General features: G+C 41.7%; 1 protein-coding gene and 1 long non-coding RNA gene across 9 annotated transcripts in view; both read left to right on the forward strand.

The window, feature by feature from the left end:
- Nucleotides 1-23,800, forward strand: part of LOC134882975 (butyrophilin subfamily 1 member A1-like) — a 158,419-nt gene that overhangs the window by 91,630 nt on the left and 42,989 nt on the right. The window lies entirely within an intron of this gene.
- LOC134882984 (uncharacterized) lies at nucleotides 1,139-20,392 on the forward strand. The gene is made up of 4 exons (XR_010168213.1): nucleotides 1,139-1,747; nucleotides 17,226-17,261; nucleotides 18,447-18,482; nucleotides 20,349-20,392. It is a non-coding gene; the product is annotated as an uncharacterized LOC134882984 (long non-coding RNA).

Below are 23,800 nucleotides of genomic sequence, written 5' to 3' on the forward strand. Positions count from 1 at the left end.
AAATTTGGTGAAAAACCAAGTTGCCGTTTCAACATCTTTACCCACTCTTTTTGCATCACAACCAAAGCCATCTGTCAGTCAAGGCTCTCAACCCCCTCAGTTACAATCAAAGACAACCTTCAGTCAAAGCTTTCAGCCCTTTCAACCCACTCTAGGCCAACAAGTGTTTCAACCCTGCAAGGCCAAAACCAGGCAGCAGGTCTCTACAATCTGCTGCAACAACAGAATGACATAACAGCTCTCCTTGTTCAAATGCAACCGTAACAACTGCTGCCGCGCTGAAAAATTCCAACTTATGATGGAATCCTCTGCAGTTCAACACATTTATGAAGGCGTTTGAGCTACTGCTTGGAAGCAAAGACCAGCTGTAACGGAGACTGTTTGTACTATCTTGAGCAATACACTAGGGGGCAGCCAAGGGATATTATACGCAGCTGCTTTCATATGACTGCAGATTAAGGATTTGCTGTTGCCGAGAAGTTGCCAGTGCACTTTGAAATGAGTTTCAGATAACAGCGGACTACATGGAAAAGAAAGCATGAGTAATGTACAGCAGTGGAAACAGAGACCTGAATGAGAAGAGAATCAAAGTCTCAGTCAGACTGCAGGAGGAGTGTGTGATGGTGTCCCTCAGGGGTCATCTGTACACACACATTCATTCCTGCTGACTCAAACATTCATCAAGAACAAACTCACTCTGAGAGATTATACCAGAAGGACATGTTGTTGTTGGATCATCAGTAATATTTCTGTTTGGATAAAAGTTGACTTTATGTAATCTATGTTTGATTTTCTCTGCTGCAAGGTTCTGATCGTGGCTGTGAAGCTTATCACCGCTATTCTACAAAGGTGTGCTCGCACAGTTCCCATGGAAACCCAGATACTTCATGGTCCCATTTAAAGCTGTAATTCTTGGTTGTCGATAAATCCTTTACCCACTCCGTTTGTTTGCAGCACAAACAAAGCTCACATTCAGTACCAGAGCCTCTCAACCCCCTCAGTTACAATCAAAGACAACCTTCAGTCAAAGCTTTCAGCCCTTTCAAACCCACTCTAGGCCAACAAGTGTTTCAACCCCTGCAAGGCCAAAACCAGGCAGCAGGTCTCTACAATCTGCTGCAACAACAGAATGACATAACAGCTCTCCTTGTTCAATGCAAACGTAACAACTGCTGCCCGCGCTGAAAAATTCCAACTTATGATGGAAATCCTCTGCAGTCAACACATTTATGAAGGCGTTTGAGCACTGCTTGGAAGCAAAGACCAGCTGTAACGGAGACTGTTTGTACTATCTTGAGCAATACACTAGGGGGCAGCCAAGGGATATTATACGCAGTGCTTTCATATGACTGCAGATAAAGGATTTGCTGTTGCCGAGAAGTTGCTCAAGGTGCACTTTGAAAATGAGTATCAGATAACAGCGGACTACATGGAAAAGACAAGCATGAGTAATGTACAGCAGTGGAAACAGAGACCTGAATGAGAAGAGAATCAAAGTCTCAGTCAGACTGCAGGAGGAGTGTGTGATGGTGTCCCTCAGGGGTCATCTGTACACACACATTCATTCCTGCTGACTCAAACATTCATCAAGAACAAACTCACTCTGAGAGATTATACCCAGAAGGACATGTTGTTGTTGGATCATCAGTAATATTTCTGTTTGGATAAAAGTTGACTTTATGTAATCTATGTTTGATTTTCTCTGCTGCAGATTCTCGTCTGGATGAAGTTATCCGCTTCTACAAAGGTTTGTATAGCTAGACTAACGGCTGTTTAAGAGATCCTTCTGATCAGTGTGTGTTTCTTGGTTTGGAGAAGGCCTTTTGTAGCGGCCGATTACGCGTATCCAAATGTTCAAAGGCCTCTTAGTCTGCGGTGCGCATTCCAGTATTGACTCCCATGAAAACCCAGATACTTCATGGTTCCATTTAAATGCTGTATTCCTTGGTTGTCGATAAATCCTTTGCTGGCCCACTGCCGATTTGGGACTTCTGCACAGCACAAACAAAATGTATGCTCACAAAAATACAGCTAGGGATGCGTGCGGTCAGAGCCTTCTTCCCTTGCCCCTTCCAGACTTCCATTCAGACCTTTTTCTTTGTCACGCTGGCAACGCCATCTCTACCTGAGACTGCCCTCTTGAGCGTGCGCACTACGGTGTGCTATGATTATTTTCTAGAACAACAAAAACATGAACTTATGGCGGCCCATAAACAAAGCCCAATGTCAGGTAAACTGTATGATTATAATTAGGTTCATTAATGTTAACTTTAGAGAATGTGCAATGTGCTCATCAAGTGGTCGATAAGTACAGTAAATAAAATGCCCAAATGGCTCTCACACCTTTCTTCACACCAAAGCCTCTCCTAGAATTCAGTAGAGTAGCTTGTGGTTGCATGGATACACACATATGATATTAAACTCCATAAACCTGAAACTACCTGAACTCCTTGGTTTCCACACAGCTTCTCTTCCTGACTGTAACTCTGTAAAGGGTACAGAGGGAGCCCCCTGATTGAAGCGTTACAGAGACAAACTCAGGACCAAAGATCAGAGTAATGGAGTCATTAAATGGAGATGAAAGCCTACTTTAGCAAAGCACAACTATTCACAAAGAGCTAAACTATTCAACGAGTTCCTTCTACTAGATACCAGACGACTGAAAGCATGAGTAATGTACAGCAGTGGAAACAGAGACCTGAATGAGAAGAGAATCAAAGTCTCAGTCAGACTGCAGGAGGAGTGTGTGATGGTGTCCCTCAGGGGTCATCTGTACACACACATTCATTCCTGCTGACTCAAACATTCATCAAGAACAAACTCACTCTGAGAGATTATACCCAGAAGGACATGTTGTTGTTGGATCATCAGTAATATTTCTGTTTGGATAAAAGTTGACTTTATGTAATCTATGTTTGATTTTCTCTGCTACAGATTCTCTCTGGAGGAGTTATCCGCTTCGACAAAGGTTTGTATAGCTAGACTAACGGCTGTTTAAGAGGTCCTTCTGATCAGTGTGTGTTTCTTGGTTTGGAGAAGGCCTTTTGTAGCGGCCGATTACGCGTATCCAAATGTTCAAAGGCCTCTTAGTCTGCGGTGCGCATTCGAGTATTGACTCCCATGAAAACCCAGATACCTTCATGGTTCCATTTAAATGCTGTATTCCTTGGTTGTTGATAAATCCTTTGCCGGCCCACTGCCGATTTGGGACTTCTGCACAGCACAAACAAAATGTATACTCACAAAAATACAGCTAGGGATGCGTGCGGTCAGAGCCTTCTTCCCTTGCCCCTTCCAGACTTCCATTCAGACCTTTTTCTTTGTCACGCTGGCAACGCCATCTCTACCTGAGGCTGCCCTCTTGAGCGTGCGCACTACGGTGTGCTATGATTATTTTCTAGAACAACAAAAACATGAACTTATGGCGGCCCATAAACACAGCACAATGTCAGGTAAACTGTATGATTATAATTAGGTTCATTAATGTTAACTTTAGAGAATGTGCAATGTGCTCATCAAGTGGTCGATAAGTACAGTAAATAAAATGCCCAAATGGCTCTCACACCTTTCTTCACACCAAAGCCTCTCCTAGAATTCAGTAGAGTAGCTTGTGGTTGCATGGATACACACATATGATATTAAACTCCATAAACCTGAAACTACCTGAACTCCTTGGTTTCCACACAGCTTCTCTTCCTGACTGTAACTCTGTAAAGGGTACAGAGGGAGCCCCCTGATTGAAGCGTTACAGAGACAAACTCAGGACCAAAGATCAGAGTAATGGAGTCATTAAATGGAGATGAAAGCCTACTTTAGCAAAGCACAACTATTCACAAAGAGCTAAACTATTCAACGAGTTCCTTCTACTAGATACCAGACGACTGAAAGCATGAGTAATGTACAGCAGTGGAAACAGAGACCTGAATGAGAAGAGAATCAAAGTCTCAGTCAGACTGCAGGAGGAGTGTGTGATGGTGTCCCTCAGGGGTCATCTGTACACACACATTCATTCCTGCTGACTCAAACATTCATCAAGAACAAACTCACTCTGAGAGATTATACCCAGAAGGACATGTTGTTGTTGGATCATCAGTAATATTTCTGTTTGGATAAAAGTTGACTTTATGTAATCTATGTTTGATTTTCTCTGCTGCAGGTTCTCTTCAGGAGGGAGTTATCCGCTTCTACAAAGGTTTGTATAGCTAGACTAACGGCTGTTTAAGAGGTCCTTCTGATCAGTGTGTGTTTCTTGGTTTGGAGAAGGCCTTTTGTAGCGGCCGATTACGCGTATCCAAATGTTCAAAGGCCTCTTAGTCTGCGGTGCTCATTCGAGTATTGACTCCCATGAAAACCCAGATACTTCATGGTTCCATTTAAATGCTGTATTCCTTGGTTGTCGATAAATCCTTTGCCGGCCCACTGCCGATTTGGGACTTCTGCACAGCACAAACAAAATGTATACTCACAAAAATACAGCTAGGGATGCGTGCGGTCAGAGCCTTCTTCCCTTGCCCCTTCCAGACTTCCATTCAGACCTTTTTCTTTGTCACGCTGGCAACGCCATCTCTACCTGAGACTGCCCTCTTGAGCGTGCGCACTACGGTGTGCTATGATTATTTTCTAGAACAGAGGTCTTCAACAGGGGGGTCGCGACCCCCAGGGGGTCCGCGGAGGTACTGCAGGGGGGTCGCGAAATCTTTGGTTGATTAGACAATTTTTTATATATATATTTTTTTTTACAAACCGTTTTTTCCCACAAATTGCAATGTCTTTAAATGCACAACACAAATCCAAAATATTATAGCGAACGGAAAAATGGAGGCAGATGTGCCAATCACGAGGCCGTGTGACACACGCTGGCTCATAGACATAATATTATGTCTATGCGCTGGCTCTGTCAGGTTCCCCGTGATTGGACGAGAGCCTATTCAGGCCCCAGTTTACTGAAGACCCAGACACAGGGAGGCACGCAGCGACATTATTGAGAAGACCATACATATAAAATGGATCGTTTTGTAACTCGAGCGAAAAAATCAACAAGCACAAGCGAGATACCATCCACCAGTGAACATGCAAGTGACGAGGCAGAACCTGCTGCGCCTGCAGATGTTGCAGCTAATAAGGGTAAGCGCAAAAGGGAGAAGACAAATATTCAGATCATTATCTGAAGTTCGGGTTTACCTTTAAGGAGACAGATGGCATTGAGTTTCCAATGTTTGTCATTTGCTCTACTGTTCTTTCAAATGAATCTATGAAGCCATCAAAGCTGCAGCGTCACTTGGAGACAACACACAGCCACTTAAAAGACAAACCTGTTGAATACTTCCAAGCTAGCCTCAAATCCCTCCAAGGTCAACAGACATTGATCAGAAAATCAGCCAAAGTTGGGGAGCTAGCTTTGAAATGCTCTTATCAAATTGCTCTTCGGATTGCCCAGAAGAAACAGCCTTACACACTTGCAGAGGATTTAATATTGCCTTCAGCAACCGATATGTGTAAAACCATGTATGGAAATGATATTGACATTAATAAACTGAAAACCATTCCAGTGTCGGACACAACCATAGCTCGCCGTATAGACGAGATGGCATCTGATGTGAGGATGCAACTGATAGAGAAGCTGAGGTTGGCAGATGCATTTGCGTTACAATTAGACGAGTCAACAGATGTGTCGAAGGACGCCCAGCTTCTGGCGTTTGTGCGCTTTGTCGATGATAAGGAAATGCAGGAGGAATTTTTGTTTTGTAAGTGCCTCCCTCAACGCACAACTAGTTCTGAAATCTTCAAAGTGATCGATGTTTTTTTCAGAGAGAATGACATTCCGTGGACAAAATGTATTGCGCTGTGCACTGACGGTGCAAGAGCCATGGCTGGTTTAAAAAGTGGACTAATCGCGCTTGTAAGGGATGTGTCTCCGCAAGTGATTTGGACGCACTGCATGCTACACAGGGAGTCACTTGTTGCCAAAGATATGAGCGCTGAATTGGCAGATGTCATGGACTCGGTAGTGAAAGTAGTCAACCTAGTCAAGAAGAGCGCATTGCAAACACGTCTCTTCTCGAATCTCTGTGCTGCTGAGGGAGAAGAACACACTGCGCTACTCTACCATTCCGAGGTTCGGTGGCTTTCACGTGGAACAGTGTTGTCACGTGTGCTGGAATTGCGCAAGTCTATTCGGGAGTTTTTACTTCTCCAAAAGCTGACAGTACGTTCAGACACATATATGACACAAAACCACTCACCCAGTTCTGGATCTCTTGCCAGAAAGACTTTCCGCAATTGGCAGGAAAAGCCATGATGAGCCTTTTGCCCTTTGCCACAACCTATCTTTGCGAAAGTGGATTTTCCTCACTGACTTTTCTTTTTTTTTTCCCAAATATTTTTTATTGGATTTTAACATTCATATAATTACACATGAAACACAGAAATTGAAGGATAGTACAGCACAGTATAAAAAATACAATCCAAACATACACCAAATTAAAATTACAACAATATAACAGAAAGAACAAAAATAAAAATAAAAAGCTTCTCAGTCAGTATCAGTATTACTTATATTTGGCATCCCATTACCTCCACCCTCTTCCAGAAAGGATAGGAATGGTAACCATATCTCCTCAAATTTATTGCGTTTACCTTTCACTATATAAGTTATTTTTTCCATGACCATGTTAGTCGCCATTTCTTTCAGCCAGTCATTTACATGCGGTGCTTGGATTTTTTTCCAAGATAAAGCTATTAAACGCTTTGCTTGCAACAAACACATGTCAAGGAAAGCATATTCCCTTCTTCTCAAAGGCATTTCAAGAGGGTATAAGTGCAGAATAAATGTTTTTGCTGATAATGTTAGATTGATACTTGTCATTTTATTGATCATATCCCTCACCCCTTTCCAGAAAAACATTATTTTTTCACACTCCCATATGCAATGATAAAAATCACCTTTAAGTTTGCTGCATTTTGTACAGGTATCAGGAATATTTCCGTTGTACTTGTGTAGAATAGCTGGAGTTATGTAAGTCCGCATCAACCATTTATATTGCAATAATTTCAATCTTACACTTATTGTTTGTGTCTGAGCTTCCTTACATGCCTCTGACCAATCATCCATACTCAGATCTTCTTTTAGGTCTTTCTTCCAGGCTTCTAATTTATTAATTGACGATTCTTGTGATCCTGATGTTATAGTTCTGTATAGATGTGAAATTAAACCTCTTGCATAGCAGTCTTTTCCCATTACTGTCTCTAAGCTGTTTAGTACTGGCATGTCTAAAGAGTTCTTTTGAGCTACAAAAATAAAGTTTCTTATTTGTAAATATTTAAAGAAATGATTTTTAGGTATATTAAATGTATTAACTAGTTCCTCAAAAGACATTAGTTTGCTTGAAGAATATAAATCTTTAATAGACCTTATCCCTTTATCTGCCCAGCTTTTAAAACCTGCATCCAATCTTCCTGGTTTGAAGTCTGTATTACCCCAAATGGGGCTATAACTAGACAAATTATGAGGAATACCAAAATATTTCTTCACCACATACCATACATTGATCATATTAAGAACAATTGGGTTTGAACATTTTTTCCGATGGTGTTTGAGATTGGCTGAGTATATATACCCTTTTAGGGTCAGACCATGTGTGACTTCAGCTGATTCCATATTAACCCATGATGGGGGACCTTCTGTAGAAAAATAAAACATTATGGTTCTGAGCTGAGCCGCCCAATAATACCATTGCACATTAGGGCACTGGAGCCCCCCTCTATCATAAGGCAAGTACAAGAGTGAAAGGCGGAGCCTGGGACGCCTGTTGTTCCAAATAAAGTTAGTGAATAACTTAGTAAGTCTCATGAAAAGATGCTTTGGGGGTGACAAAGGAATATTCTGAAATAAGTACAGTAATTTGGGTAAAATATTCATTTTCAGAACATTTATACGACCGATTAAGGATATGGGTAGTAATGTCCATCGATCAATAGAATTAGAAATATTTTCCAATAGTGGTTCATAATTTACAGAAACTATGTTCTCTAGTTTTGGTACAATTCGTATTCCCAGATAAGTAAAGCTATCGGTTAAATGAAAAATGATAGGGTTGTTCTGGAATTGTACCCTATCGTTATCGTCTAGAAGCATTAACATACTTTTTGAGTGATTTACTTTATATCCTGATATCTTCCCAAATGTTCCTATAAACACTAAAAGAGCCGGTATAGAATGACTAAGATTTTTGAGAAAAAAGAGAACATCATCGGCAAACAAAGCAATTTTGTGTTCTACCTGACCAACTTTAACTCCAGCAATGTCCATATGTTTTCTAACTGCAATGGCTAAGGGTTCTATAGAAATTACAAAGAGGAGAGGAGAGAGAGGCGATCCCTGTTGACATCCCCCAGATATATTGAAAGGTTTCGACACTGTATTGTTCGTAAGTACCTCAGCTACTAGGTCATTACAGAGAATTTTAACCCATTTGCAAAATTTCTCCCCAAAGCCAAATTTAGCCAAAAGATCAAAGAGGTAGGGCCACGTTACACGGTCGAAGGCCTTCTCTGCATCCAGTGACAAGATTGCAGTGTCTTGCGCATTCCGCTGGTTATGAAGGACGTTGTGAAATCCTTGTCTGCGTTGTATAAAACCATTTTGGTCCTCTCCTATTAAATTAGGTAATACTGCTTCCAATCTCCGTGCCAACACTTTACATATTATTTTAGTATCTGAATTAAGAAGACTTATTGGGCGCATGTTTTCACATTTTGTGTTACTTTTTCCTGGTTTTGGTAACAGTGTGATTAGTGCTCCTCTCATTGATGCTGGAAGAAGGCCGAATTCAAATGCCTCTACTGCCATGTCTAAAAAGGGACTTATCAATTTGTCTTTAAATTTCTTATAAATATCTATTGGTAGACCATCCGGACCTGACGCTTTTCCTGATGTCATTGCATCAATAGCTAATGCTATCTCTTCTACAGTAATCCCCTCTTCAAGATTCAGCTGATCTTCCTCTGAGATCTGAGGCAAATCAAGGTCTTCTAAAAATTGTGTTCGTAGCTCATCATTAGGAGAAATATCTGGACTATATAGATTATTATAGTAGTCTCTGAAAGCTTCATTTATCTTAATTGGATCTATAATATTTCCAGATGGTGTTTCAATTGTAACAATAGCCCGTTCCTCTTGCCTTTTTTTAATTTGCCAAGCAAGTAGTTTTCCTGATTTATCTCCATGCTCGTAGAAATTCTGTTTTAGTTTACTTATTTTTGCTGCGGCTTTTACTGCTGACTTTCCATTATATTGTGCCCTTAAAAGAAGTAATTTATCATGTTCATCTTTATTTGCTACTCTATTCTGATATATAGTCCTTTCCAATTCACTGATCTGTCTCTCCAGCTGCCTTATGTCTCTTCTAGATTGTTTGACTTTTGAGCTACAATATCCAATAATTTGGCCCCTAATGTAGGCTTTGAAAGCTTCCCATCTTATACAAGCGGATGTTTCAGATGTATTTATTTCAAAATAAAAGTCAATTTGTTTACCCAGAAATTCTACAAATAAAGGGTCTTGTAGCCATCCTGCCTGCAATCGCCATTTAGGAGGCGTGTTGGACATCCTTTTATCAGCATATGTTAGTGATACAGCAGCATGGTCAGATATTACCACAGTATGATATGTACAATCTGCTATCTTTGAAAGCAGTGTTGCTGATACCAAAAAGTAGTCAATGCGTGAGTAAGTTTTGTGTGTACCAGAATAACATGAGTAAACCAAAGAGCTAGGATTAAAGTGTCTCCAAATATCCAACATATTTAAATCTCTCATAAATTGTTTTATAATTTTTCTAGATTTGGTATGTGTAATATCTAAGCCAGTTGAGCGATCTTTCACTGGATCCAATGTGCAGTTCATATCGCCTGCCATAATATGTTGGCCTCTTAAACCTGATATTGAAAGGAACAAATCACTAAAGAAAGCAGGACTATCATCATTAGGGCCGTACACGTTAATTAAGTTAACTTTATCTCCAAACAAAAATCCCTCAACTATAATAAATCTACCAGCTGTATCTTTCGTTACTTTTTCAATTTGCAAGGGGATGGTTTTGTGAACGAGTATCATCACCCCTCTGGCATTTGAGGCATAGCAACATGAGAAGACCCGACCCTGCCATCTCCTCTGTATTCTAATAGTTTCCCCTGTTGACATATGTGTTTCTTGCAAAAATATAATTTTGGCCTGAAGTAATTTGATTCTGTCCATTACTTGTTTAACTTTTTTAAGACTACCCATTCCCCTACAATTCCAAGTTATGAATTTCACCTTTTCAAATTCAGACATGTTTTACTGCAATTACTCACCATATGCACCCCTTTCATATCATGAGACAGACCTACCACCGAGAAGTTAAAACTAAAAACTAAAAACACACACAATAACACAATAAGCCCCACACAAACCAAGACTCTCAAGCTAAACCTTGTAAGTCCCTTCACACAAACCCTTACATTCTGTATCCCCCCTCCCCCCTCTGTGTTTGCTCCCTGTATGGGTACATTAGATCCACACATCTGTGAGGAGCTAACTACTGATTGGCTCTCTCACTTACCTACTTTCACACAACCCTTTACCTTTTACTATTCTACTCAAATTTTCACCAGATAAAACTTCAAATTTCACACGCCTTAAAATGTAGATAGCATAATTTAAATCATATTTTCTCAATCTGAGAATAATTCAGAGCTTTGTTCAGAATAGCTACACTATGTTAATCAAACTAGGCTTCAGTCTTATTATCCCCTTTTGGATAAACACAACAAAAAAAGGCCATCTATCAGACAACCATTGAAAAAAGATCAAAGACTGAAAGAAGAAAAACGAAAACAAAATCGGCTGATATTCCAAACTAGAAAAAATAAATAAATTTAAAATAAATCCTCGACTATCAGAAGTGATCAGTCCGTCTGCATTAACTATTCTTAACTAAGCATACTTTTAACATAGCCTACACAACTGCAGACAAAAATCAGGATATAGCAAAAATCAGTTTTAAACGACACCTCTCTTTCTCAGTTATCCAGTCCTTCCATGAAACGCTCCACCTCGGCAGGAGTGTCATACAGCTTGGTTTTCCCGTCGTAGGTGAGGAGCAGTCGCGCAGGAAAGATGACACGATGTTTATCAATTCCCCTCTGCCGTAGCTTCTGTCTCACTCCATCGAAAGCCCTCTGTTTCTTGTGTGTTTCAGCGGTGACGTCGGGGAAGAATCGGATTGCTTGATCCTTATACTTTACTGTCCCTTTAGCTTTGGCCGCCCGCAACACTTCTTCCTTCTGCCTGTAGTTAAGAAACTTCATAATGAGAGTTCTCGGTCGAGGTGGAGTGGTATTGACGTCGTTCTTCTCTGCCTCAGGCCGTGGACCGATTCTGTGTGCTCGTTCCAATGCTAGCGCGGTATCCTTCATTTCTAGGTTTGACGGAATCCAACTTTCTAAAAACTTACACGCATCTCGTCCTTCTTCGTTCTCCGGCAAGCCTACTAGTCTCACATTGTTTCTCCGACTCCGATTTTCCGTTTCGTCCACTTTCTCTAGCAGCAACTTCACTTGGGATTCTAGAGTATTAATGCGAGTTTTCAGTTGGTTTACTTCATCCTCTGCCCCCGAGATGCGTTCTTCCGCCTCTTCAACTCTTTCAGTTATTTCTTTGACCCTTTCCAGTACTCCATCTATCTTATCTGTAATTCGCTTTTCCATTCCTTGTATAGCTTTCATGACATCCGAAGTACTGGGGCTACTTGTGGGGTTATCGTCATGAGTTTCAGATTCGCTCTCGCCATCTTTAACGTCCTCATGTTCAGATTCAGAAAGCCTTCTTTCGGTGTCTTTTTCTCGCTTTTGCTGTTGTTGGGCAGCCGCCTTCCTCCTCGTTTGTGACATTGTCACTAATTTGTTGAAATCAGAAATAAGATTTTACTGATGAGTAGAATTTTAAAGTTTTAAGGAATTATAGTCAGGAGGGTTGGTCTCTCGCAGCCTCTCAGCACCCCGCCATTACCGGAAGTCTCTTCCTCACTGACTTACTTGAAAAACAAATACAGGTCAAGGCTGCAGCCTGAGGCTGATATGACCCTCTGCCTGACAACCTCCATCCGTCCAAGGCTGGATCAGCTGTGTGCTGCTCATCAGGGTCAGACATCTCACTGATGTGAGAGTACGTGTGCCATCCACAGATGGTTTGAGGATTCATTGTCCCATCCTCATGCATGTTTAGTGTTAAAATCTCATAGCTCAGTGTTTGTTTATAAATGACAGTGGCACAGCCACTCTGCACCTTGCACTTGTTTAAAGTTCAAACTTTTATTGTGATTTATTTTAATAGCCCTGTGTTGTGTGCAAGATATATGTTCATAAATGGCAGTGGTACGGCCACACTGTACCTTGCACTTGTTTAAAATAAAAACATGAATATATTAACCTGTGTATTATTTGAATAGCTTAGTATTGAATGTACAATAACAGTATCTATGTTTACACACTGCACTAGGCCCCGTTTAATATAAAACACAATTGTATGCCATATTAATAGTAGGGGGTCCCTGCTCCAACTCTCCATCAGTTTGGGGGTCCCTGGCCTGAAAAACGTTGAAGACCCCTGTTCTAGAACAACAAAAACATGAACTTATGGCGGCCCATAAACAAAGCCCAATGTCAGGTAAACTGTATGATTATAATTAGGTTCATTAATGTTAACTTTAGAGCAGTGGTTCTTAACCTTGTTGGTGGTACTGAACCCCTCCAGTGTCATATGTGCGTTCACCGAACCCTTCTTTATTGGAAAAATAAAACGTGATTTCAAATTCAAGACATAGGTATATGTTTTACTGGTGCACAAAAAGAACCGTGCATCAACATCACTGTGTTCAAAGAACAAAACCAGCAAAACATGATTTTCACACAAAGACATAATAATGAATACTTACTGCAAATCAGTGCGACTTCTGCTGTTGCCTTTGAGAGACCAGTTCAGAAATGTGCTGCTTCACCTTGGCAAGTGTCACTCTCATGTCATTTTGCAACCAAGTCTGTTCCTTCTCTTCGTTTTTATGTCCAGCATCCTCGAAAAGGATTGCTCTCAAAGATATGTTGTAACAAACGGTATGAACATCTCCAGGGCTTTCTTAGCAATAGCAGGGTACGTTACCATTTGTTGACACCAAAACATTGAGAGCGTTGTTGTTCTGAAGAGTTGCTGTTGAACCTGGCTCTGCTGAATTTCAATGATTTCGTGGAGGTATTTGTCATTGACATCTGCCTTTTCACCCATGCTGGATATGACTCTCTTGTAGGGAAGTATCCGTCGAGAGACTTTGCAAGCTCATCCAAGTGCGTGGCAATTGCTTGCTTCAGTTCCGCGGGTACAGAAATGTCTCCGATTCCAGACACATCTTCGATCTTACTTACACAGTATCCGGCAGGGGAAAGTTTGCAAAGTTATCGTTCTCTGTTCGTCGTTTCCATAACGGAAGCTTTTTTTGAAAAGCCTTCAGGTTTTCTTCTGCTTCGATGATGTTGACTCCACCGCCCTGCATCTGCTGACTGAGACGATTGAAAGCTGCGAAGATATCAGCCATGTACGCTAAAATGAGAATGAACTCAGAATTTTTGAAGCAATCTGCATGACAATGTTGGTGCTCTTGCAAAAACAGGGCTATTTCCACACGCATGGCAAAAACACGATTCAGCACCTGTCCCCGGGATAACCACCGAACGTTAGAATGGTACAGAAGTGCCTCGAATTCAGAGCCCATTTCTTTACACAGCTCACTGAAGATACGGTGCCTCAGAGCAGTATTTCGCACATAGTTCACGCATTCCACTACAATTTGTAATACTTCTGCCAGTTTTTGGAGGCAAGGTTTTTGTTGCCAACGCATGCCTGTGCAGAATACAATGCGTAACAATGATGTGTGGTGCATCGGCTTTCACTAGCGCACCAAAACCAGACTTTCTTCCCAGCATGGCTGGAGCTCTGTCCGAGCAAACTGCAGAAACCATATCCTACGAAAGATTGTTGTCTCTGAAGAAGTCATCCACAAGTTTCTTCACATTGGCTGCCGTAGTTGTTGTAAGAGGCTTACAAAATAAAACATCTTCCTTTATCACGTCGTCTTTCACATAGCGCACGAATACAGCAAGCTGGCTTAGATTGGAAACGTCTGTGGTCTCGTTGAGTTGGAGGCTGATTTTTGCCGGGCTTGAAATCAGATCTGCAACTACTTGAGCCAAGATGTCTTTGCTCATGTCCTCTATTCTGTCGCTGATGGTGTCGTTTGAAAGAGGAATTTGGGATAACTTAACTTCAGCCGCTTTTCCCAGCATGATATTCGCCATCTTCAACACAGCTGGTTTTATGAGTGTTTCACCAATGGTGTGTGGTTTGCCCTGCTTTCCGATCAGGTAAGCAACTTCGTACGATGCTGTGAGGATCGGTTTGTTGATGGGTACAAAGCCGAGAACAGGCAGAGTAGCCTTCATCGAATCTGGCTCTCTTCACCTTGAATTCAGCGAGTGTTGTGTTCTTGTATTCCCCATCTCCATGCTGCTTAAGGAAATGTTCCCTCAGTTTTGCCGGTGCTAGACTAGAATTGCTCAAATTGGCATTGCAAATCATGCAGTTAGGACGCTGACTCCCATCACGTTCCGTTATACATGTGAATCCATATTGTACATATTCGTCCGACCACTTTCTTTGTTTGCTCGACATAGTTAGTATGAAGGGATTCAAATGTTAAGAAAGAAATCACGACAATCACAAGTCGACTACTGAGCTCACCTAATTCCCTGCAGCACAAATAGGCCAAGCGGGGCGTGTCATCACGAATCATATGAGTCATGTGTGTGTCTTGACCTACGCCGAACCCCTGAGACTGACTCACCGAACCCAGGTTAAGAACCACTGCTTTAGAGAATGTGCAATGTGCTCATCAAGTGGTCGATAAGTACAGTAAATAAAATGCCCAAATGGCTCTCACACCTTTCTTCACACCAAAGCCTCTCCTAGAATTCAGTAGAGTAGCTTGTGGTTGCATGGATACACACATACAGTGGGGCAAAAAAGTATTTAGTCAGCCACCAATTGTGCAAGTTCTCCCATTTAAAAAGATGAGAGGGGCCTGTAATTGTTATCATAGGTATACCTCAACTATGAGAGACAGAATGAGAAAAAAAAATCCAGGAAATCACATTGTAGGATTTTTAAAGAATTTATTTTCAAATGATTGTGTAAAATAAGTATTTGGTCAATAACAAAAGTTCATCTCAATACTTTGTTATATACCCTTTGTTGGCAATGACAGAGGTCAAACGTTTTCTGTAAGTCTTCACAAGGTTTCCACACACTGTTGCTGGTATTTTGGCCCATTCCTCCATGCAGATCTCCTCTAAAGCAGTGATGTTTTGGGGCTGTCGCTGGGCAACACGGACTTTCAACTCCCTCCAAAGATTTTCTATGGGGTTGAGATCTGGAGACTGGCTAGGCCACTCCAGGACCTTGAAATGCTTCTTACGAAGCCACTCCTTCGTTGCCCTGGCGGTGTGTTTGGGATCATTGTCATGCTGAAAGACCCAGCCACGCTTCATCTTCAGTGCCCTTGCTGATGGAAGGAGGTTTTCACTCAAAATCTCACGATACATGGCCCCATTCATTCTTTCCTTTACACGGATCAGTCGTCCTGGTCCCTTTGCAGAAAAACAGCCCCAAAGCATGATGTTTCCCCCCCCATGCTTCACAGTAGGTATGGTGTTCTTTGGAGGCAACTCTGCATTCTTTCTCCTCCAAACACGACGAGTTGAGTTTTTACCAAAAAGTTCTATTTTGGTTTCATCTGACCATATGACATTCTCCCAATCCTCTTCTGGATCATCCAAATGCCCTCTAACAAACTTCAGACGGGCCTGGACATGTACTGGCTTAAGCAGGGGGACACGTCTGGAACTGCAGGATTGAAGTCCCTGGCGGCGTAGTGTGTTACTGATGGTAGCCTCTGTTACTTTGGTCCCAGCTCTCTGCAGGTCATTCACTAGGTCCCCCCGTGTGGTTCTGGGATTTTTGCTCACCGTTCTTGTGATCATTTTGACCCCACGGGGTGAGATCTTGCGTGGAGCCCCAGATAGAGGGAGATTAGCAGTGGTCTTGTATGTCTTCCATTTTCTAATAATTGCTCCCACAGCTGATTTCTTCACACCAAGCTGCTTACCTATTGCAGATTCAGTTTTCCCAGCCTGGTGCAGGTCTACAATTTTGTCTCTGGTCTCCTTTGACAGCTCTTTGGTCTTGGCCATAGTGGAGTTTGGAGTATGACTGTTTGAGGTTGTGGACAGGTGTCTTTTATACTGATAACCAGTTCAAAAAGGTGCCATTAATACAGGTAACGAGTGGAGGACAGAGGAGCCTCTTAAAGAAGAAGTTACAGGTCTGTGAGAGCCAGAAATCTTGCTTGTTTGTAGGTGACCCAATACTTATTTTACAGAGGAATTTACCAATTAATTCATTAAAAATCCTACAATGTGATTTCCTGGATTGTTTCCCCCATTCTGTCTCTCATAGTTGAAGTGTACCTATGATAAAAATTACAGGCCTCTCTCATCTTTTTATATGGGAGAACTTGCACAATTGGTGGCTGACTAAATACTTTTTTGCCCCACTGTATTATATTAAACTCCATAAACCTGAAACTACCTGAACTCCTTGGTTTCCACACAGCTTCTCTTCCTGACTGTAACTCTGTAAAGGGTACAGAGGGAGCCCCCTGATTGAAGCGTTACAGAGACAAACTCAGGACCAAAGATCAGAGTAATGGAGTCATTAAATGGAGATGAAAGCCTACTTTAGCAAAGCACAACTATTCACAAAGAGCTAAACTATTCAACGAGTTCCTTCTACTAGATACCAGACGACTGAAAGCATGAGTAATGTACAGCAGTGGAAACAGAGACCTGAATGAGAAGAGAATCAAAGTCTCAGTCAGACTGCAGGAGGAGTGTGTGATGGTGTCCCTCAGGGGTCATCTGTACACACACATTCATTCCTGCTGACTCAAACATTCATCAAGAACAAACTCACTCTGAGAGATTATACCCAGAAGGACATGTTGTTGTTGGATCATCAGTAATATTTCTGTTTGGATAAAAGTTGACTTTATGTAATCTATGTTTGATTTTCTCTGCTGCAGGTTCTCTTCTGGAGGGAGTTATCCGCTTCTACAAAGGTTTGTATAGCTAGACTAACGGCTGTTTAAGAGATCCTTCTGATCAGTGTGTGTTTCTTGGTTTGGAGAAGGCCTTTTGTAGCGGCCGATTACGCGTATCCAAATGTTCAAAGGCCTCTTAGTCTGCGGTGCGCATTCGAGTATTGACTCCCATGAAAACCCAGATACTTCATGGTTCCATTTAAATGCTGTATTCCTTGGTTGTGGATAAATCCTTTGCCGGCCCACTGCCGATTTGGGACTTCTGCACAGCACAAACAAAATGTATACTCACAAAAATACAGCTAGGGATGCGTGCGGTCAGAGCCTTCTTCCCTTGCCCCTTCCAGACTTCCATTCAGACCTTTTTCTTTGTCACGCTGGCAACGCCATCTCTACCTGAGGCTGCCCTCTTGAGCGTGCGCACTACGGTGTGCTATGATTATTTTCTAGAACAACAAAAACATGAACTTATGGCGGCCCATAAACAAAGCACAATGTCAGGTAAACTGTATGATTATAATTAGGTTCATTAATGTTAACTTTAGAGAGTGTGCAATGTGCTCATCAAGTGGTCGATAAGTACAGTAAATAAAATGCCCAAATGGCTCTCACACCTTTCTTCACACCAAAGCCTCTCCTAGAATTCAGTAGAGTAGCTTGTGGTTGCATGGATACACACATGATATTAAACTCCATAAACCTGAAACTACTTGAACTCCTTGGTTTCCACACAGCTTCTCTTCCTGACTGTAACTCTGTAAAGGGTACAGAGGGAGCCCCCTGATTGAAGCGTTACAGAGACAAACTCAGGACCAAAGATCAGAGTAATGGAGTCATTAAATGGAGATGAAAGCCTACTTTAGCAAAGCACAACTATTCACAAAGAGCTAAACTATTCAACGAGTTCCTTCTACTAGATACCAGACGACTGAAAGCATGAGTAATGTACAGCAGTGGAAACAGAGACCTGAATGAGAAGAGAATCAAAGTCTCAGTCAGACTGCAGGAGGAGTGTGTGATGGTGTCCCTCAGGGGTCATCTGTACACACACATTCATTCCTGCTGACTCAAACATTCATCAAGAACAAACTCACTCTGAGAGATTATACCCAGAAGGACATGTTGTTGTTGGATCATCAGTAATATTTCTGTTTGGATAAAAGTTGACTTTATGTAATCTGTGTTTGATTTTCTCTGCTGCAGATTCTGATCTGGAGGAAGTTATCCGCTTCTACAAAGGTTTGTATAGCTAGACTAACGGCTGTTTAAGAGGTCCTTCTGATCAGTGTGTGTTTCTTGGTTTGGAGAAGGCCTTTTGTAGCGGCCGATTACGCGTATCCAAATGTTCAAAGGCCTCTTAGTCTGCGGTGCGCATTCGAGTATTGACTCCCATGAAAACCCAGATACTTCATGGTTCCATTTAAATGCTGTATTCCTTGGTTGTCGATAAATCCTTTGCCGGCCCACTGCCGATTTGGGACTTCTGCACAGCACAAACAAAAAGTATACTCACAAAAATACAGCTAGGGATGCGTGCGGTCAGAGCCTTCTTCCCTTGCCCCTTCCAGACTTCCATTCAGACCTTTTTCTTTGTCCCGCTGGCAACGCCATCTCTACCTGAGACTGCCCTCTTGAGCGTGCGCACTACGGTGTGCTATGATTATTTTCTAGAACAACAAAAACATGAACTTATGGCGGCCCATAAACAAAGCACAATGTCAGGTAAACTGTATGATTATAATTAGGTTCATTAATGTTAACTTTAGAGAATGTGCAATGTGCTCATCAAGTGGTCGATAAGTACAGTAAATAAAATGCCCAAATGGCTCTCACACCTTTCTTCACACCAAAGCCTCTCCTAGAATTCAGTAGAGTAGCTTGTGGTTGCATGGATACACACATATGATATTAAACTCCATAAACCTGAAACTACCTGAACTCCTTGGTTTCCACACAGCTTCTCTTCCTGACTGTAACTCTGTAGAGGGTACAGAGGGAGCCCCCTGATTGAAGCGTTACAGAGACAAACTCACTGTAACCCAGCGGTTCTCAAACTTTTACAGTCAGACCCCTTTGGGTAATGGAAATATTTTCGACCCCCCCCACCGAACCCGGTTCCGATCTAGATTGGTAGGATTAATTGTATGTAGTTGTACAAACTTCACATTTTCTCTGCTAATAATAACAACACACACAGATCCAACTGTATGTGATTATGGATAGAACATATTCAGCTGTGAAATTAATGGGGTTTTTATTTGTTGTTTTAGGGAAAAACTAACAAATTGCAAAAGGAACTAAAATATCTTTATTTAATATAGATTGTGGATTCTGGGCTGCTAGCTCACATACCATACCTGCAGTACATTTACACATTTACTGAGGAACTGTACTCAAGTATACTTTTGAGATACTTGTACTTGAGTATTTCAGGTTTTGCATCTTTGTACTTCTACTCCACTACATGTATGTAATCCCGTTACTTTACAGATTTGGATTAATGATGTGAAATATAGTCAACCCTCAAATCAGACTTCAGTACTTCTCCCACCTTACTCGTCATTGGGGCAACAGAGCTTTGATTTACAGCAGAAAGCTGTGCATCTCTCCTCTGAATATGATGCCTTTTGGCCAGCTGCTGGACAGATTGCTCCTGTTTACGCAAAAACACTTCTGTCATACGAGCGTTGTCCACATCGAGCCTTGTAGAGTGTACGTTTTGCAGCGTGTCCGTGAGCGAGCAGCCCCCCCCCCAGCACACACACGAGAGAGGTCTCTGGAAGAGCAGAAATAATGATATTGCAAGTTAGAAACATATTTGGTTCAATAAAATGTGCAAGATAACTTTGATGTAGCAATAAGAAGTCTATGTATTTTTTATATAATAAAGCGCACACAATGTTTGTTTACAACTTCCTAACAAGCTTCACGCGCCCCCTGCAGTACCTCCACGCCCCACTAGGGGGGGCGCGCTTCTCAGTTTGAGAACCACTGCTCTAAAAAGATTATACCCAGAAGGACATGTTGTTATTGGATCATACATAATATTTCTGTTTGGATAAAAGTTGACTTTATGTAATCTATGTTTGATTTTCTCTGCTGCAGATTCTGATCTGGAGGAAGAAGAGATGTCCGATCATCACTATGGTACAGACCTTCAAAGCCTCTCCTAGAATTCAGTAGAGTAGCTTGTGGTTGCATGGATACACACATATGATATTAAACTCCATAAACCTGAAACTACCTGAACTCCTTGGTTTCCACACAGCTTCTCTTCCTGACTGTAACTCTGTAAAGGGTACAGAGGGAGCCCCCTGATTGAAGCGTTACAGAGACAAACTCAGGACCAAAGATCAGAGTAATGGAGTCATTCAATGGAGATGAAAGCCTACTTTAGCAAAGCACAACTATTCACAAAGAGCTAAACTATTCAACGAGTTCCTTCTACTAGATACCAGACGACTGAAAGCATGAGTAATGTACAGCAGTGGAAACAGAGACCTGAATGAGAAGAGAATCAAAGTCTCAGTCAGACTGCAGGAGGAGTGTGTGATGGTGTCCCTCAGGGGTCATCTGTACACACACATTCATTCCTGCTGACTCAAACATTCATCAAGAACAAACTCACTCTGAGAGATTATACCCAGAAGGACATGTTGTTGTTGGATCATCAGTAATATTTCTGTTTGGATAAAAGTTGACTTTATGTAATCTATGTTTGATTTTCTCTGCTGCAGATTCTGATCTGGAGGGAGTTATCCGCTTCTACAATGGTTTGTATAGCTAGACTAACGGCTGTTTAAGAGGTCCTTCTGATCAGTGTGTGTTTCTTGGTTTGGAGAAGGCCTTTTGTAGCGGCCGATTACGCGTATCCAAATGTTCAAAGGCCTCTTAGTCTGCGGTGCGCATTCGAGTATTGACTCCCATGAAATCCCAGATACTTCATGGTTCCATTTAAATGCTGTATTCCTTGGTTGTGGATAAATCCTTTGCCGGCCCACTGCCGATTTGGGACTTCTGCACAGCACAAACAAAATGTATACTCACAAAAATACAGCTAGGGATGCGTGCGGTCAGAGCCTTCTTCCCTTGCCCCTTCCAGACTTCCATTCAGACCTTTTTCTTTGTCACGCTGGCAACGCCATCTCTACCTGAGACTGCCCTCTTGAGCGTGCGCACTACGGTGTGCTATGATTATTTTCTACAACAACAAAAACATGAACTTATGGCGGCCCATAAACAAAGCCCAATGTCAGGTAAACTGTATGATTATAATTAGGTTCATTAATGTTAACTTTAGAGAATGTGCAATGTGCTCATCAAGTGGTCGATAAGTACAGTAAATAAAATGCCCAAATGGCTCTCACACCTTTCTTCACACCAAAGCCTCTCCTAGAATTCAGTAGAGTAGCTTGTGGTTGCATGGATACACACATATGATATTAAACTCCATAAACCTGAAACTACCTGAACTCCTTGGTTTCCACACAGCTTCTCTTCCTGACTGTAACTCTGTAAAGGGTACAGAGGGAGCCCCCTGATTGAAGCGTTCCAGAGACAAACTCACTCTAACCCAGCGGTTCTCAAACCTTTACAGTCAGACCCCTTTGGGTAATGGAAATATTTTCGACCCCCCCAACCGAACCCGGTTCCGATCTAGATTGGTAGGATTAATTGTATGTAGTTGTACAAACTTCACATTTTCTCTGCTAATAATAACAACACACACAGATCCAACTGTATGTGATTATGGATAGAACATATTCAGCTGTGAAATTAATGGTGTTTTTATTTGTTGTTTTAGGGAAAAACTAACAAATTGCAAAAGGAACTAAAATATCTTTATTTAATATAGATTGTGGATTCTGGGCTGCTAGCACACATACCATACCTGCAGTACATTTACACATTCACTGAGGAACTGTACTCAAGTACACTTTTGAGATACTTGTACTTGAGTATTTCAGGTTTTGCATCTTTGTACTTCTACTCCACTACATGTATGTAATCCCGTTACTTTACAGATTTGGATTAATGATGTGAAATATAGTCAACCCTCAAATCAGACTTCAGTACATCTCCCACCTTACTCGTCATTGGGGCAACAGAGCTTTGATTTACAGCAGAAAGCTGTGCATCTCTCCTCTGAATATGATGCCTTTTGGCCAGCTGCTGGACAGATTGCTCCTGTTTACGCAAAAACACTTCTGTCATACGAGCGTTGTCCACATCGAGCCTTGTAGAGTGTACGTTTTGCAGCGTGTCCGTGAGCGAGCAGCCCTCCCCCCCCCAGCACACACACGAGAGAGGTCTCTGGAAGAGCAGAAATAATGATATTGCAAGTTAGAAACATATTTGGTTCAATAAAATGTGCAAGATAACTTTGATGTAGCAATAAGAAGTCTATGTATTTTTTATATAATAAAGCGCACACAATGTTTGTTTACAACTTCCTAACAAGCTTCACGCGCCCCCTGCAGTACCTCCACTGCCCACTAGGGGGGGCGCGCTTCTCAGTTTGAGAACCACTGCTCTAAAAAGATTATACCCAGAAGGACATGTTGTTATTGGATCAGCCATAATATTTCTGTTTGGATAAAAGTTGACTTTATGTAATCTATGTTTGATTTTCTCTGCTGCAGGTTCTGATCAGGAGGAAGAAGAGATGTCCGATCATCACTATGGTACAGACCTTCAAAGCCTCTCCTAGAATTCAGTAGAGTAGCTTGTGGTTGCATGGATACACACATATGATATTAAACTCCATAAACCTGAAACTACCTGAACTCCTTGGTTTCCACACAGCTTCTCTTCCTGACTGTAACTCTGTAAAGGGTACAGAGGGACCCCCTGATTGAAGCGTTACAGAGACAAACTCACTCTAACCCAGCGGTTCTCAAACTTTTACAGTCAGACCCCTTTGGGTAATGGAAATATTTTCGACCCCCCCCCCCCACCCCAACCGAACCCGGTTCCGATCTAGATTGGTAGGATTAATTGTATGTAGTTGTACAAACTTCACATTTTCTCTGCTAATAATAACAACACACACAGATCCAACTGTATGTGATTATGGATAGAACATATTCAGCTGTGAAATTAATGGTGTTTTTATTTGTTGTTTTAGGGAAAAACTATCAAATTGCAAAAGGAACTAAAATATCTTTATTTAATATAGATTGTGGATTCTGGGCTGCTAGCACACATACCATACCTGCAGTCAGGCCCGTCGCGTTCAGGTAGGCATGGTAGGCAATTGCCTAGGGCCCCCGAGTAGGAGGAGGCCCCCCAAAGACGACAGGTTAAGATTTTTTTTTTTTTTTTTCAAAATTCAAAGAAAAGTCTGATACAAATGCAACATGAATCAAACAACATGCATACCAATAAGACAGGTCATGTATTCAACAGCAATGACGATTTTAAATAGCTTCATAATAATAAGCAGTCATCTGTATATGAAGGGCTCTGCTGCGACTGCGAGGGCAGCAAAAGCGCCTCCCTCGAGCATGCGATGTCCGAAAAGCGCAACGACACATTGTAGTCGAAATACCCCAGCT

This window comes from Eleginops maclovinus, chromosome 20 (assembly GCF_036324505.1).
Source record: "Eleginops maclovinus isolate JMC-PN-2008 ecotype Puerto Natales chromosome 20, JC_Emac_rtc_rv5, whole genome shotgun sequence".
Classification (NCBI taxonomy): Eukaryota; Metazoa; Chordata; class Actinopteri; order Perciformes; family Eleginopidae; genus Eleginops; species Eleginops maclovinus.